General features: G+C 45.7%; 1 protein-coding gene and 1 pseudogene across 2 annotated transcripts in view; one reads left to right on the top strand and one right to left on the bottom strand.

Moving 5' to 3' along the window:
- Nucleotides 1-17,592, bottom strand: part of POLA1 (DNA polymerase alpha 1, catalytic subunit) — a 302,841-nt gene that overhangs the window by 16,416 nt on the left and 268,833 nt on the right. The window lies entirely within an intron of this gene.
- Nucleotides 14,702-16,074, top strand: LOC115284109 (annotated as a pseudogene).

Below are 17,592 nucleotides of genomic sequence, written 5' to 3'. Positions count from 1 at the left end.
CATCTGTAACAAAGTTGGAGACTCAGTTTTAGTTCTTTACACAATTTACAAACCATTGGCATCATGCATGAGGTAGTTAGGTTTAAAATGTGCTCTAGGCGCGCCTGGGTGGCTCAGTCAGTTGGGTGTCTGACTTTGGCTCAGGGCATGATCTCGCAGTTTGTGGGTTCGAGCCCCGCATCGGGCTGGAACCTCCTTCAGATTCTGTGTCTCCCCCTTTCTGCCCCTCCCATGCTCGTGCTCTTTCTCTCAGTAATAAATAAAAATGTTTACAAAATTAAAAAAAAAAAGTACTCTAGAGCTCCTGTATGGATTCAAATCCTAGCTGCGGTCAACTTGCTGTGTTACCCTGACAAAGTTTCTTAACTTCTCTGTACTTCCATCTCATCTATAACATACGGATAACAATAGCGCTTACTTCATAAAGTTGTTATAAGAATTAAATAATTAAAACAGAATATGCTTACAATAGCATCTGGTGCTCAGTGTTCAAAACCTATTTCTCAAAAGTTTCTCAGTTCGTGCTTAGTGTTCAATAAATACTTCTCGGAACTGGAGGGCTTGACCTGCCAGATGGAAAGGGTCCACAAAGAGCCCAGCACTGTGAATGAAAACTGCCCCACACTGAGACACACTCCTGTGAACGTGTCGTGGCAGGGTGCAAAAGAGATCCTTTAAGTTTCATAAAAGGAACAAGCCATTTAAGAAGGTCACGAACACAAAGGATTAGAGATCAGATAAGCTTTCAAAAAAAGACAGAACAATGTTTCCAAAAAGATGAAAGAACTGGGAGTGTCAGTCTAGAATGCTGTAACCAATGACTAGGTCTGAGGGGGAGATGAAGGCCATGTGAAGATGAGCAAGGTCTCTAACGCTTCATCTGCCACAGGTCCTTTCCCAGGAAGCTACTTGGAAGAGAGGTACTCTACCTCTCCCCCAGAGAGGGACAGTCAACAAAGCTGGAGAACCCAGGGCACGAGGACTCCGGGGGAAGGGAAGGGGAGGTCCCCACGATAACAGCTGTGCACCAGGCCCCGAGGGCCCCGAGCCCAGAATACCAGGTATGTTTGAAGTGGATGAAGAGCAGGCTCAGATGACCAGGGGAAGGGATGGCACAGATAAATACTGCCGGCCGCCCGGCCAGCGGTGCTCTAAGTGCCTCCTGAGCACAGGGGAGGGGCGGGAACAGGGCGCGTGGGGCACGGTGGGAGTGGGGCGCCAGGCCCTCAGTGTCCACTGTAGAAAAAGAGCAGATTCTGCACTCTGTGCCTGTTGTTCGGAGGTAAGGACAGAATGTCAGAAATAGTTGTGGAGCGAGTTACAAGTGGGTGCTTTTGAGGTCTTGGGGATGGGAGCGGCATGGGAAAGGGGACAGCCTTTTCTAAGCAGCTATACTGAACTTCAGACACGTCAAATTATGTGCACGTATAACCGCTAAAATTAAACAGTTAGCCACTCAACAAAAAGTCTCCTGTGTACCGCGTGTCCCTTCTCAGAAGGAGTCACTTTAGCCTGCTTCTGTGCCCGCCTGGGAATACTTAGGAAGCTTTATTAACTTGTAACAAGGAAAGCCTTTGCTGTCTGGAACTCTTGGGGTAGCTTGAGTTTACTGAGAAGACTGGCGTTTATTATGTAAATTATGGCAACCTTTCTAAAATACACATTACAAGGTGCTGACCTCTCCTGAAGACGGGCAGCGTGCACTCCGCACACCGTGTCCTGTGATGACCCAAGGTTGTGGCTGTGCGTACAGAGGTGGGCAGGGTCCGGGCTGACCACACAGCACAGGAACTTGCTTTGGGACCAGATCGATCCCCCTAAATGTCCTAGTGACGCTGCTCTGGCTCTGTCACTTCTAAAGAAGGGCCTCTGCAAGATTTTTGTACCGATGACCTCTTTGGCAGTCTACTAAAGCCCGTGGACTCCTTCTCAGAAGGTTTTAATTTTAATTGTTAGGTTTTTTTTTCAGAATGTTTTTAAACAGGCAAAATAAAATACACAGGATTACAAAGGAAAGCAATGAGAGTGAAATACATTTATGAAAAATACTTAAAGGACATACTAGTGGTACAGGAGTACATGTATTTTCCTTTGAGGGTGTTAAGTGACCAGGTCTGGCACTGGGGTGACCGCAATTTCAAAGCACCAAGGAGCATTTGAGATCTCTGTAAGAACTGTAATGTGAAAATACCTGTGATGTTTGGTGATGAAATCATAGATACTGCTGGAAGGCAGCACTAACTAACTTCCAGTTAGAGGCTCGGCAAAATAAAGAGGCATAAATTTCTTCCCATTCAGGTTCACTGACCCCTGAGTTGTAGAGCAGCTGTTCTTTAAAAATGTGGGTCAGGGTCCCTTGAGGGGGAAGTTGAGCCCCTATCAGGGGCCCCCAAGATCAACACTTCTAGAAACTTTTATAAAGATGCAATTTACCTAATCTGTCTTTTTCACTGTAACTCTCCCTGAGCCTGAGCGAGGTTTCCAGAGGCTACATGAGGTGTGAGGTCGCCACGGACTAAATGCAGAAGCAGCTTTGCAAAATCAGCTGCCTTCTATTCGGGCAGCCATTAAAATGATGGGCCAACATTTAAAATGCTGCTCTCCTCATGATCTTTTTTTTTTTTTTCCTGAAAATGTGGTTATTTTCATAAAACAGGTTTTGGTGTTAATACGTAGTGAGTTTATTGCTGTTGCTTTAAAATGAATGAAGGGCCCTCAGTACTTTGGAAGTGTGAAAACCCGCTGTTCCAGAGCAAACGACACAGCTGCCATTCTAACAGATTAGTGGCCCTATACCGGGCCACTTTCCTCAAGGCCAGAAAATCCTCATCACATTTGCCTCTCCTAGTGATCTTTGACCTGACAAAATACTACCTGGAGTGTCCTCAGTATTTAGCACAGTGCCCGCTAGCCCCACATCAGGCTTTCTTAACCTACGGACACAGCAAGCCCGTAATCCTTTGTTGTGGGGCTGTCCTGGATTCACCAGCGCCCCGGACCTTGGCCCACCAGACGCCAGTAATGCACCCCCCAGGTTGCAACAATCAAGTATATCTCTAGATTTTCCCAAATGTTCCCCAGGAGGGCAAAGTTCCTCCTGGTTTGGGACCACTGTCTGAGGCTCACCCTTCACATGTGCCCAATAAATACCAGAATTCTTCCTTGGGGTGAGAATTTTTCCTGTCATTAAACTGTTAAGTGACTAGTTTTTTAAAAAGTGAAATACTCTCTTGGGTAGGTGGGGATTTCGTGGGGAAAAAAAGAAAACTTGAAAGATGATCAACAGTAAGCTACTCAATGGAATCTGGGGCTGGGAAGTACAGACACCGACTGCGGGACATCTGTGATATGAAAATGGGCCGAGAACTGCAGGCGTCCCCCAGAAGACGAAATAGTAATCTAGTTGGGAGGGGACAAAGGGTGGGCAGGTCTGAGGAGAAAAACTGAACAGGGAGGTTTGCTTTGGTGCAGATGTCACCAAAGAAAGGAGGTGTGTGTTTCCCAGGGAGGACTCCCGCCCGTGGGCAGATCATGGAGAAGCCAAGTTGGAATAACCAGAGGGGAGAGGACACGATTGTATTTGGGGAATGGCTGTTTCTCAGGTAAATGGAAGAAGGTGGAAAACAAACAGGTCACTGGACGCTCTGGATGTAAAGACGTTCATGAAAACAGAGGACTCCCTGAGTTGTGCCATGGCAACGGGTACATACGACACTGAAGAGCTGTTGTGAACACAGCTTAAGGCCAGTGATGTCAGCCTGGAAGGCTCAGATGCAGATATAAAACATGGAAGAAGTTTCTTAAGATGATCACAGCCTTCACCAGCCCTGTAAGTAGCCCTTACCCACATCTCCCTTGGGCTGAGTCTAAGTCTCTTTGTCTAGGGTCCCTTCTCTTACATCCCAGCCAGAAGTGGGTGATGGAAGCAAAAAAGGACGAGGAACCACATGTCCTGCCAACTACGCCGGCCAACTGTCAAAAGGCAAGCTAGCTGTGCCTGAAAGTGGGGTTCACCTTGTAAGCCTGCTTCCTTTTACAGACTCCTTACCTTCTTAGGAAAAGTTACTTGATTAAAAAGCTCTCTCATCTTGTCAGAGAAAGGGAGCACAGGCTTTAGGCAGACCTGGGGAGATAAGCACAGTAACCTGGAAGCCTGTGGCAGCCACGCCTGTGGAAAACCGCTCCTGGGATGTCAGTCTCCTTCCTATAAACAGGAAGCCCCTACAATTATTCTGTGCAAAGCAATGCTGCTGGCAGGGTCGGGGCGCCTTTTCCAGGGACTGAGAATTGAGATGGAAAATGAGGAAGAGGTCCGATTTCAATTCAGGTTTGGGGCCCACAGCGTGAGCAAACTCTGTCCAGTGTGCCCACGGCAGAGAAAGACGCTCTAACTGGAGAGAGAGGGAACAAGTTGATGTGCAGATGGGAGGTGGGGGTGAGGCCGCCTTCCCGGCCCTGGGCTCTGAGAGGCTCTGGACCCTGAGATGCTCTGGACCCTCATGATGAGCTCCTCCAGCTCAGGATGCTTTCTAATACATCTACATCAAGAGACCTCAACGAAAGCTCCAGGCATGGGGGTGGTCCGACAGGAGCACCTGCGCACAAAGACGCAGGAGGGCCGGGGAAAGAGGCAAGCAGACAGGAAAGCTCCTGGGCAGGGCGACGGAGGGAACCGCAGTCGAAGGACTTGCAACAGTACTTTGCAAAGTCTGAAAACTCACCACCATCAGAAGTCTTGTTGTAGATACAACACCAGCTCATAATTCCCCCTAAGTTCTGAATATTTTAGCTTAAGAGTACTTTTGGGTTCTAGCAATGTTAAAAGTTGCTTTCATGAATGTTTCTTTTTCTCAAGAAATCCGTCCTCTTCTTACTTTTCAAATCCTAAATAATACCTTGGTCCACCTATTAGAGTCGTGAGGTGATACAAAGAGTGAGGAGATAAACTTATTCTCACATTCTCTTTTACTCTTTAAACCATAATATTACAAGTTTAAGGCAACAAAAATACTGATTTACTTACACTTTACATGATTAGTAAATGTCAACACACCAGAGTGCCCCCATACCGCTAAAACGCATGGATGCAGGTTTGGCTGAGGCGGTGGCCTCTCGGGGGCCTGGCAGAGTGATGCTGGCATGGACAAAAGCGCCAGGGGACAGTGTGAGGCAAGCGCCCTCTAAAACCTGCCCAGCTTCACAGTCACCACTCCTCTCACTGGGCCCAATGTGAACGAGCTCCGGTAGAGGCTGAGCACGTCAGTTCACCAAAACAAGCCATGACCCTTCTGCAGGTGTGATGAGCAGGAGGGAAGAGACCGGTGCCCTGGTTTCAATTCCCCAAGGTCCGCGCACTGAAGCGGCAGCAGGTGCGTTACGGGGTGTCTGCTGCCTCACAGAGCTCAGGGCACGAACCCCCCCGCCCCCAGCTGTGGGGCATCCCACAGTGGACAGGGCTCAACACGGAGCTCTTCCGGCCCAGAGGATGTGCTGAGATCACAAGATGGCTACCGGTGACCAGAAACCTCCGGGACTAATTTATACATACATGGATTTGTGCTGCTGGCACCCCCAAATGTGTGTCTCCTATACTTACAGGAAGAATGACGAATACTTCTATGTATTTGTATTTTCAAAAATCTAAAAAAAGACCCTAACATTTACTAATATTTACTGTTGGGCAGACACTGGCTACACTTCCTTGGCCTGGGTTTCAGATGCTACATACGCAACTTGGATTTCAAGGTACCCTCTTTTCTCAATCTTCTCAATCCTGTCCTGTGGGCAAGGGTTTGACAGGGAACCCTCCTGGGCTGGTCAGCTCTCACCACAGTGGGAGGTAAGTGGCTTTAGCTAAATTAAACTAGTTTGAACTAAACCTCTCAAATGTTTACTTATTTTGAGAGACAGAGAGAGAGAGGAGAGAGAAAGCACACATGAGCAGGGGAGGGGCAGAGAGAGAGGAGAGAGAATCCCAAGCAGACTCCACGCTGTCAGTGCAGAGCCAGACGTGGAGCTCAAACTCACAAACCATGAGGTCATGGCCTGAGCCAAAATCAAGAGTTGGACGCTTCACTGACAGAGCCACTCAGGAGCCCCCTTAAATGTTTTTTAAAAGATTCTTGGGGGGAAAAGCCTGATTAAAGATAACATATATAAATACTTCAAAAATAATGTTTCTCACCCATATCCACTTAAGAATTGATCTTTTGCATATGTTCCATAGGACATGTTATACACGAAGAATACACTAATGCCCTTTCAAGTTACGTATTCATGTGCGATTAAATACAGAAGTATGAGAATTTGGTAAAAAACAAAAACAAAAAACTAATGCTGGCGTCTGAAATCAAAGTAAGTTCAGAAAGTACTGTTCCTGGTGTAGACTTGAATGGCATTTTGGTTCACCTTCTTCCTTCAGGGGTGAATTCTGTCATTAGAATCTTGCCTGGGGTGCAGGTGGCTACTTGTTTTCTCATTCCTGATTGCAGAATGTTCTAGCCTTCCTTTCTTCATCACAGAAAAGATTTTACAGCAAGCGGAACAGAAATCATTCTGCCACTCCAGCGGAATTAAGAACCCCTCTTGGACACAGGCTCCCTCTCCATCACTAGAAGATGGATTCTCAGAGAATGAGGACACTGTGTTTGTTTCTTAATACAAGGAAAGCCTGGCAGAAAGAACATGTTCACTACATGTTTGATGAACTTGGACAGAGGGGTGAGTTTGGGGAAGTGGGAATCAAAAGTGCTACAGGGGTGCCTGGATGGCTCAGGAGGAGGGCCGTGTGACTCTCCATCTTGGGGTCATGAGTTTGAGCCCCAGAGTGGGTGTAGAGATTACTTAAATAAATAAAAGCTTAAGAAATAGATTTTAAAAACTGCTACATTGGTAGATGTTTTGGCAAAGGAGAAATACAATCCCACACAAACAGAGCTTATCAAAAAAATGGATTTTGCTTATAGCAAATACTTAATTTGATAATATATGCTAAATGGGGCACTTAAATGTTGGTTAGTAATTTAATTCTTTTTTAAAAATATATTTTTTTAAAGTTTAATTTTTTTAAACATTTGTTTTTGAGAGAGAGAGAGAGAGAGAGAGAGAGAGAGTGAGCGAGCGAGCAGGGGAGGGGCAGACAGAGAGAGAGGAGACACAGAATCCAAAGACAGGCTTCAGGCTCCGAGCTAGTGGTCGCCACAGAGCCCATTGCGGGGCTCGAACCCACAAACTGCAAGATAATGACCTGAGCCAAAGCCAGACACTCAACTGACTGAGCCACCCAGGCGCCCCAGTAATTTCATTCTTTATGTAGTAAAGTCAGTTTATTTAGAATGAATGCAGGGAATTAGGTATTCTGGGTACCTCACCATGATGATTAATGGAAAGGTAATAAAAGATTGTTTATCAATTTTTATTTTATTTATTTTTTAAATGTTTATTTATTATTGAGACAGAGAGAAACAGAGCATGAGTAAGGGAGGGGCAGAGAGAGAGACAGAGAGAGGGAGACACAGAATCTGAAGAAGGCTCCAGGCTCTGAGCTGTCAGCACAGAGCCCGATGCAGGGCTCAAACCCATGAACTGTGAGATCATGACCTGAGCCTAAGTCGGATGCTTAACCAACTGAGCCACCCAGGCACCCGTTTACCAGTTTTTAAAATGGTGATGCAATAGCATATATTAATAATTTATATTCTAAGTCTCTTCTATGAGACAGATAGTATTTTATCCTTATGAACACCCACCGATTTGGTATAGTGAAAATTTATGGTCAGAACTTTCTGAATAGTTGGATTTTTGTATAAAGTGAGATTACTAGTGCTAAGTCTAAATGTGGGATTTTATTTTTTTAAGTAAACTATACCCAACATGGGGCTTGAACTCATGATCTGGAGATCAAAAGCCACACGCTCTACCGACTAAGCCAGTGAGATGCCCCTAAATGTAGGATTTTAAAGTAATGGGGAGGGGTGCCTGGGTGGCTCAGTCGGTTGGGCCTCCGACTTTGGCTCAGGTCAGATCTCATGTTCGTGGGTTCGAGCCCCGCATCGGGCTCTATGCTGACAGCTGGATCAGAGCCTGGAGCCTGCTTCCGTTTCTGTGTCTCCTTCTCTCTCCACCCCTCCCCCTCTCATGCTCTGTCTCTCTCTATATCAAAAATAAATAAAACTTTAAAAAAATAATAAAGTAATGGGGAAAGGACCTGAGAAAAGGTAAATATAAGAGGAGACAAGTAAAGGTATTATCAAGGGTACTCAGATGAGGGAAAGTTCTAGTAGTTGAAGAAGTTACTCTTCAGAGAGAGGAGCAGGAAACTGGCCAAATGAGTGGAAGAGCCCCAGAGGAATGCTTGTGCCCTTGGGTGGAGCTTGGGGACGTGGGTCTGTGCTAACACTCCCCAGACACAACTGCTGGTGTCCACATGTTTCTGGTGCAGAGCTGCTATTACCAGCCCTCCAGGGCGTGACTTTGTATCTACATATAGTTTTTTATTTTACTTTTTTTTAAAATCATTTATTTATTTTTGAGACACAGAAAGAGAGATCATGAGCAGGGGAGGGGCAGAGAGAGAGGGACACACAGAATCAGAAGCAGGCTCCAGGCTCTGAGCTGTCAGCACAGAGCCTGACGCGGGGCTCGAACCCACGAACTGTGAGATCATGACTTGAGCCGAAGTTGGATGCTTAACCGACTGAGTTACCCAGGCGCCCCCTACATATACTTTTATATCTGTACAGAAAGTGGGCTTTACAATGACATGATCCAATTTCTTTTTTTTTTAATTTTTAAATATTTTTAAATTTATTTTTGAGAGAGAGGGAGAGAGGGAGAGAGAGCAAGAGTGCGCGAGCGCGCAAGCGGGGAAGGGGCAGAGGAGAGGGAGACACAGAATGTGAAGCAGGCTCCAGGCTCTGAGCTGTTAGCATAGAGTCCATTGCTGGGCTTGAACTCTCAAACCACGAGATCATGACCTAGGCAGCACTTACCGAACTGAGCCACCCAGGGATCCCTCAAATGATTTGCATATGAATCCCTACCCAGATATACAAGTATAAAAGTGCTGGAAGGAAGCCCACTAAACCATGGTAGCCTCAGGGAGGCGAGGGGAGGGGAGCAGGGGCTGGAGGACCATTATGCTGTTATTCTGAACACTTCTGTATTGTTCAACTCTTTTACCACAAAAATACATTCATGTAGCACTTTGTAACCTAAAAATAAGTTAAATATATAGCTACTCTTTTCAGATGAGGACACAAAGGAAAGATGTTCTCTGAAGTTCTTAAAAGAACTGAGCCCATCACCCACTGCTGTCAAAGATTCAACCCGTGAAAGCTGCTCTCCATGAAAACAAAAATTTTAAAAAAGGTCACTCCATTAATCATGACATTTAGAGTAACTAGCAAGGACCCACCTTTCTTATTTTCTGGCGCACAAAGATTCCACACAAAAATGTTATTAAATAGAGTTAGTGTTATCAGTAAAAAATATGCTCTATTTCCCATTATTTATGAAGCTCTATCTTTTTCTTTCTTACCAATTACATTCCCTATCATTTCCAAAATACACAAACTGTTTTCAATCAACAGATTTCTTTATTACAGCATGCAGCATGCTTGTTACTGCCTCTTTTCTATATTGAATCCTTGATTGGACAAGCATTTTGAATTTAACACGGACTATGATTGCACATATCAAACAAATTAAAGCTGCCAATTTCATTCTGGAGACCATCCTTCATATACGCTACCACTGAGGAGCACCCTACACGTTCGTGCTCAGGAGAAACGGGGTGGCAGTGAGGCGGTGATGGCCGTCCGACTTGGCTGTGTTATCCAGCTGCCGTGACAAACATTCACTCAGATTACTGCTGTCCCTTTCAAACATGTTTTGTGACTCAGATCGAAACCATCCCTGGAGCTTTTATAACATTAAGCATTCTTCATAAATGTAAAAGAAAGAAAGAAAGAAAAAAAGAAAGAAAGAATAACAGGCAGACACCTGAAGGGTAAGAAAAGAACGGACCAGAGAGGAGTGTTAGCAGGTCTACTAGCTGCCTGATAAACTTGCTGTTGGGTGACGGGGTGGGGTGGAGCACTGGCAGGTTTCCTGTTTTCCCCGCTAGAAAATAAAGATGTAACTCAGGTATATTTAAGAGCAGTTGGCGGCTGAGGAATGTGAAAAGATTTTCCATTAAATGGCAGTGGAAACAAACTGTTTTTACTAAGAAAGGTTAGCCCTCAAGCAAGGTTCAAAGTCGAATAGGTTGGATCAGAATGTCTTCAAAAAATTCAAAAAGACGCATCCCTGTTGTTTTTTTAAGTTTATGTATTTTGAGAGAGAGAGAGAGCATGTGCATGTATGCGGGAGGGGTGGGGTGGGGGGAGGCAGGCAAAATCCCAAGTAGGTTCCATGCTTGTCAACGTGCAGCCCAATGCGGGGCTCAATCTCATGAACCATGAGATCAATACCTGAGCTGAAGTCAAAAGAGTTGGACACTCAACTAACTGAGCCATTCAGGCGTCCCAGTCCTGTGGTTTAAAAAATTTTTTTTAATGTTTTATGTATTTTTGAGAGAGAGAGAGAGAGAGAGAGAGAGAGAGACATAGAGACACACACACACACATCATGAGCAGGGAAGGGTCAGAGAGAGAGGGAGACACAAAATCTGAAGATGGGCTCCAGGCTCTGAACTGTCAGCAAAGAGCCTGACGTGGGGCTTGAACCCACTCGAACTCAAGATCATGACCTGAGCCGAAGCCGGACACTTAACCAGCTGACCCACCCAGGGGCCCCTCGGTCCTGTGGTTTTAAAGCTCAGTTACTAGTTTTTCAAATGAGAATGATATGGAATAAATACAATAATAAATTCTAGGACATTACCTGAATTATTGAGACAAACTTTGGTAAGACATTACTAAATATAGGGCTTTTTGCCATCTTTCACGCTCTGTGAGATAGTTATCAGAAGTTTTCCTTCTCTGAATGGTCAAATGGAGGTGAGAATATTGAGGAAAGAGAACTTTTCTTTGGTAGTTTTGTTTCTCCTAAGAACCAGGGACTCTTAAGGAGACGATTTCAGATTCGACTTTGGAAACTATGAAAAAAGTTGCCAAAACATACAGGGGGAAAGGTAAAGTTACCTGGAACTAATTTCCTTGCTGTTAACAAAGGGGTCTGGTTGGTGGTTCACCTTTTCTTCCCCCTGGCAAACTGAAAGTAAGGGTACTAATTTCCACAACGCAGATGAACTTTTGCAAGGTCACCAAGAGAACCTGACCTCCTGACTTGTCAAGAACTAGCTAGGAAGGACCAATGGTGCTGAGGTCAGGCGCCTGTATGGGCTTTATTCATTCATTCACTGGTCAGACACAGGTGGGCTCAATGCTTAGCAACCTGAGGACGTAAACCAGACTCAGGAGCCCTGGCTCCAAGGCACTCACAGTTTAGTGGCAGAGAGGTGCATGGAAAGAAGCAGATGTGACAAATTCTCCTAAGGGCTACAAGAGGTGAATGCCCATCTCTACCGAGAGGGCCAGAGGAAGGTTCCACGGAAGGAGCCACATTTGAACTGGGGAAGCATGGGTAGAGCTGGAGTGGAGAGTGTGAAGAAAAATCCCAAGTTTAACTTTCGGAAGAAGACATATTAATCCTTCATTTACTAAGCTTGCCTCGGTATCGACATATGTTACTGTTTTCCCATAATGGGCAGGCTTAACAGGTTTACGCACTTCTGTAGTTTACAATTCGAGTACAAATTGCTTCTGTACACAGCGTACACTGACATCCAAGTGTCTGATATCCAGGCAGATTGGTCAATGAGGGCATATAATCTCTATAGAGAATTTGAAAGACCTGAACGCTTCTTTCCTCAGAGCAACTTGATATGGGGGAACACATTACAAGGTTAGCCAGGTCCCTTCAACTGCTCCAATCATTTTACTGATGACCTTACTGACAACTTGGGGGTTGGAGGCAGTAACAGATGTTTCCAGCATAGGATTTAGAAGTGGAAAGATCTGATACCATTCTTAAGAGAATCTCTGAGGCTCAGTATCTGCAGGGGGTGAAAGAGCCAGAATACCTCAGAGAAGCAGTGTCAGGAGTGAACAGAGATCTACTGCATGCAAGGGCCCGCACGGTGTCAGGCCCAGGGCAGATGGGCGGTTGAGGGTGGCCACAATGTTATCCTCTTTTATTGACGTATTAACTACCTAGGCTACTATGAGACTTGAACCATAGCCCTTTCCCCCTTCGAATCTGTAAGGAACTACTTGGAATTACTCAAGGTGAACATGACTAGCATAAAGTACTTTTCAAAATGCACAGTATTAATAGTGCCGATAAATTAAAAGTAAAGATTTCATAATACCAGGTAGTAAAAAATCCTAAGTATTTGCTGTGACCCACCTAATTTCAACACTTCTTGTGTGCAAGGCAGTAAAGGTAAGACATACAAATGCCAGGGTGACATTTTATCAAATTCATGAATTCTAGGATAAATAAAAGAACATCAAAATTTTTTTAGGCAGAAGATACTTCTTTAGTTGTTTGTTACTAAAACAATTTTAAATTTGGGCCTTCTTTACTATCATGGACTTAGTGAAATTCCTGATATACTCAAATCTTTATATGTAGTCAATTTACTAACAAGTATGAAGTGGAATATAACTATTTTCATTTTGGGTGTAGGATTAATTACCATAAACACTTAGGAACTAAAGGTCTGTGGACTGGTAGATCTTCAGTGGACTGACTCTACTTAGAAGAGGTGTTCTGTCTAGCTAATGGTATTTAATCTAAAAAAAATCTGAATGCCTGTGGGCAGGGCATGCACCCCCCTGCTCCCCCAAACCAACACCTCCTGTGATGTGACACCCTGACATTTGATCCTTGAAGGGGCTTAAGTTTATAACCCCTGCATTAGATCATGTAGCAGAAGGAACTTGACTCAATTAGCAGAGGGCACACCCCAAGAGTAACAGTGGCATAAATGCCTTCAAAGAGCAAATCTTTCACATCATGAGTTTTAGTTATTTGAAAATGAGCTCTAAGCTGCCAAAAAAAAAAAAAAAAATCAACCTGGAAGTCAGTTACTAGTTTGGAAGATGAATTAGGTACAACTTAGTTTTAAATTTCTAAATGGTTCCATATGGGATTTTGTTGACACAATAAACCAGCTTTCTTTTCAACTGATCTTTGAAAGGTTCTCCAGATTCCATAGATGATTACAAAGAAGAATTCTGCATTGGTGGGGACTTCTCACTATATATCAAGTAAGTGGCATTCACGGGATTTAAACTATGTACACAGAGGATGTCGTTCAGTCTACACACTGACGCTATGAGAGACAGGCATTACTGAAGTGTTACTCAGTTATTCCTGATTCTGCAACATCTATTTGAAGACCGTTGGAAAACTCATGGCATGGCAATATCTTAGAGACTTAACAGAGATACGACAGGAACCCCAGTTTTCCAAACCCCGCGCCTCTGGGTTCTCCACTGGCTGTAACCCCTGGAATAGGAGTTGGACAAAGATGAGACAAGGTGTCTTTTCTAGAAGGTCCCCTACAATCCTATGTGACTGAAGTAGGGCTGGGGCAAAGTGGCTCTTTCTTCCATCACATGCCAAATATTTTCTTGTCATATTAATAGGCTGGTATTTGATGGTCCTCTAGGTTCAGGTTTGTTATTTCATAGATAATCTTTTGAATTGAATGCCTCCTATCTCAAACACTTCCTAACAATATTTATTATTAATCAAGCCTTTTAATGTGCACGTTTGGGGTCAAATATTAATACAAAATGATTATTTTCAATAGACACACGTTGTACTGTTCCTTAATGAAATACACAATTCAAGAGCTAAGATGATTTTGGAAATTATTGTTTTTTAATCTAGGAAGACAGGTTGGTTTTATGTGATTGAAATGAGAAAATAAATAGGACTTGTTCTTATATAGCATTGAGATTTCTTAAGGTTATCATTATATATATTCAAAATGAAAACTATTAATAGCATAGAATGAAACTCTTGTAGAGTTTTAAAATAATTATAACCATCTCACAAGCCACATTACAAGGTCTGAATAGATAACCAGTCCCCATTAGTAATAAATGCAAAGGCTGAGTATACTGAAGCGCTGTGTTCACTTACAGCATATTAAACAATATGGTTCGAGTCCCGTAGACCCGGGTTCAAGATCTCCATGTGCCATTTACCAGGCAAGCTACTCCATTTCTCCTAATCCCAAGTGCCTCTACTCTAGTTATAATACTGTGTTGTGTATTGGAAAGTAGCTAAGAGAGTGGACCTTATAAGTTCTCATCACAAGACAGGTGAGTGCGGTGCGGTGGGCTAGCAGCTGCTCACCTCCCCCCCAAGGCCTCCTCCCGCGGTGGGGGGGACACGGGGGCTTCGCGCCCCGGCCCAGCGCAGCACCCCCCCCCCCCCCCGCAGCCCATTGTGAGGTCAGGGCCAGCGGGTGCGTCGGGGACCAGGCCTGGAGCGGCCGCTGCGGCCAGTAGCTACCGTGCCACCGCCAACCCCTTCACTGGCACTGGGTTCAGACCTAGCCGGCAGGGGTGAGAGGGATGCAGCTAGGGGCCCAGCTCCGGTGCCGCACCCCATAAAGGGCTGACCTTCCACTTCACCATCTCACCCTCGGGAAGCCAAGACCAAACCAGCTTAGACCTCTTACGGTGCTTGTAAAACTGAACACAGCAAAAGTATGGATATGGGAAATCAACACCCCTCTATTAGTAGGCTTCAGGAGGTCCAAAAGGAAGTAAAAAGTATAGAACAGCAAGTAATTGGCTTCAGTGGTCTGTCAGATGATAAGAATTACAAGAAACTGGAGAGGATTCTAACAAAACAGCTTTTTGAAATAGACTCTGTGGATACTGAAGGAAAAGGGGACATTCAGCAAGCAAGAAAGAGGGCGGCCCAAGAGACAGAGTGTCTTCTCAAAGAGCTAGAACAGAATGCAAACCACCCGCACCACATTGAAATACAGAACATTTTTCAAGAAGCCCAGTCCCTGGTGAAAGAGAAGATTGTGCCCTTTTACAGTGGGGGCAACTGCGTAACTGATGAATTTGAAGAAAGCATCCAAGATATCATCCTGAGGCTGACCCACGTCAAGACCGGGGGGAAGATCTCCCTGCGCAAGGCGCGGTATCACGCGCTCACCAAAATCTGTATGGTGCAGATCATCGAAGACTGCACAAGAAAACAGCCTTCCCTGCCGCTCTCTGAGGCCCCGCACACTTCAGTTGCCAAAATTAACTCTGTGATGTGTGAGGTGAACAAGGACAGGGCACTCTGATTGCGCTTCTGATGGGCGTGAACAGTAACAAGACCTGCAGGCACCTCTCCTGCGTGCTCTCGGGGCTAATCGCGGATCTGGACGCTCTGGACGTGTGCGGGCACACGGAGATCTGAAATTACTGCCGCGAGGTTGTGCAAGACATCAACCAGTTACTGAAATATTTGGATCTAGAAGAGGAAGGAGACACCACCCACGCATTTGACCTGGGACAGAATCATTCCATCTTAAAGGCAGAAAAGGTCCTCAAGAGAATGAGGGATATAAAGAACGAGTTCCTTCAAGCGCAGAACCCTCCCGAACTGTACCTGAGCTCCAAAACGGAATTGCAGGGCCTGATCGGACAGCTGGACGAGATGAGTCTGGAGAAGAACCCTCGCATCCAGGAGGCGTGGAGAAGGGCGGTGATCGAGGTGCAGACCCTCATCACCCACATCGACCTGAAGGAGGCCCTGGACAAGAGGACGTCGCTGGCGTCCGAAGAGCCCCCGCCCCAGAGGGCCGTCTGGAGCATCCTGGGGAACCTGGCAGAGATCTAGGGGGAGATCCTTTCATTCGACGGGAACCGCAAGGACAAGAACTACACCTGGCTGGAGGAACTGCTCACCAAGCAGCTGCTGGCGCTGGACGCCGTGGACCCGCAGGGGGAGGAGCGCTGCAAGGTGGCCCGGAAGCAGGCGGTGCAGCTGGCCCAGAGCATCCTCAGCCACCTCGACTTGAAGTCTGACAAGTGGGAGTACTGAGCCGTGGGGCCGGATGGCTCGCGCTGCACCTGTGTGTTCCGAGAGAGCTTCCGGTTTGGGGAACCGCGCCGGGATTTGTACGTGCATATTCCAATCTCACCATTTATGATTTAGGCAAATTCTATTCGGTATCTCTGCAGCTTTTGATGTTGCAAAACAAATATCATTACAGCACATTAACTTTTCCATTTGGATCGTTATCTGTATGTTGTCGTGTGGTTTTGGGGGGATTTTTTAAATCACAAAGTGGACCGGGCAGCTCTTGTGATCTTTAAGTGGGTTGTGCAGGCCTTTCAAGATCTACATAGAGACGTGACCTCACTCCGCTCTAGAACAGTTATGAGAAGGGGGGAAATTTGGGGTTAAGTAGAACTAACAGCAATACAGAGGTGTGTTTTATTATGCTAAATAATTCATTTATGTGCAATATAAGACAATTATAAAAACTAGTAGGAAAAAAAAACCTTTGCAACTGCATCGAAGAAGGGATCAAACACCAAATCCCCTTCAAGTTGTCCTTGTTTGTACAATCCGAATTTACAGTTTTCTGTGGAAATTAGTAAGGATGGGAGCATTTAAGTCAAGAGACCTTTAAAAAAAAGAAAGGAAGGAAGGAAGCCCCCCTTGCCTGTATGTAGCAGGGCAGGCGTCCGGCTGCTCCACTCAGCGAGCACGTCCGAATGTCCATCGCTGCGTGTGCCGCTGGAGGCCACAGGATGGACAGATACCCTCCCCGCTCTGAGAGCAGAGGGGGCTAGACGTTTCAGCCTGTGCCCGGCCTCCCAAGACCTCGCGCTCCGGACGAAGCCACGGAGCAGCTCCGAGCACTTGCCGCCCCCGTCATCCTGGGCGCACAGGTGTTCCTCTAGTGCCTGCGAGCAGTGGTCAAGTCCGTCCGCACGTGACGTGTCATTCCTCCTGCCCAGGGCGACCGTGTTTCTGTAAATGCTTTCTGAGGATTCCGTTTCATGCCTGTCAGTCTATGGGGACAAAAGAATTTCCCCGAGTTCTGAAGTGCCTCGGTGACACGTCGATCCCAGTATTGCAAGGAACAATACTCTTTTCTCGCTTTTCACGGAAGAATCCTGTATCTTTTGGACCCAATAATCTGTAATTTTCTTTCAGAGACTAATTTGGTAACTGTCTAAGCAGCTAAAAATAAGAGATAAGGGAAGAGCCCTCAACAGATTTTCACTTTGTCCAGTAATGAAAAGCCCTTGATGTGTCTTTCCTGCTAGAAGTGTTCTAAATGTAGCTGATAGTGGGGTCAGAGAGGACGTGTGCAGGGGCCTCCTGGCTGTGGCCTTGAGTCCCTTCCTGCACACACCCAGATTCCGCAACTGCGGCTACCAGTGCAGGTCATTTTGGCCAAAGTCCTTTTAGGATCGCTATTCTGCACCCTATTTTTAGGGTGCTTGTAAAATCTTGGGAGTTTTTTAATCTGGTGCCGTCTCAGTCTCCCCACCGGGAGATCTAGGCTGACCCTCCGTCACTGCAGGCATACCCCGTGCCAGGCTC

This window comes from Suricata suricatta, chromosome X (assembly GCF_006229205.1).
Source record: "Suricata suricatta isolate VVHF042 chromosome X, meerkat_22Aug2017_6uvM2_HiC, whole genome shotgun sequence".
Classification (NCBI taxonomy): Eukaryota; Metazoa; Chordata; class Mammalia; order Carnivora; family Herpestidae; genus Suricata; species Suricata suricatta.
The sequence above is the reverse complement of the archived record's forward strand: the minus strand, read 5'-3'. Positions and strand labels throughout refer to the sequence as shown.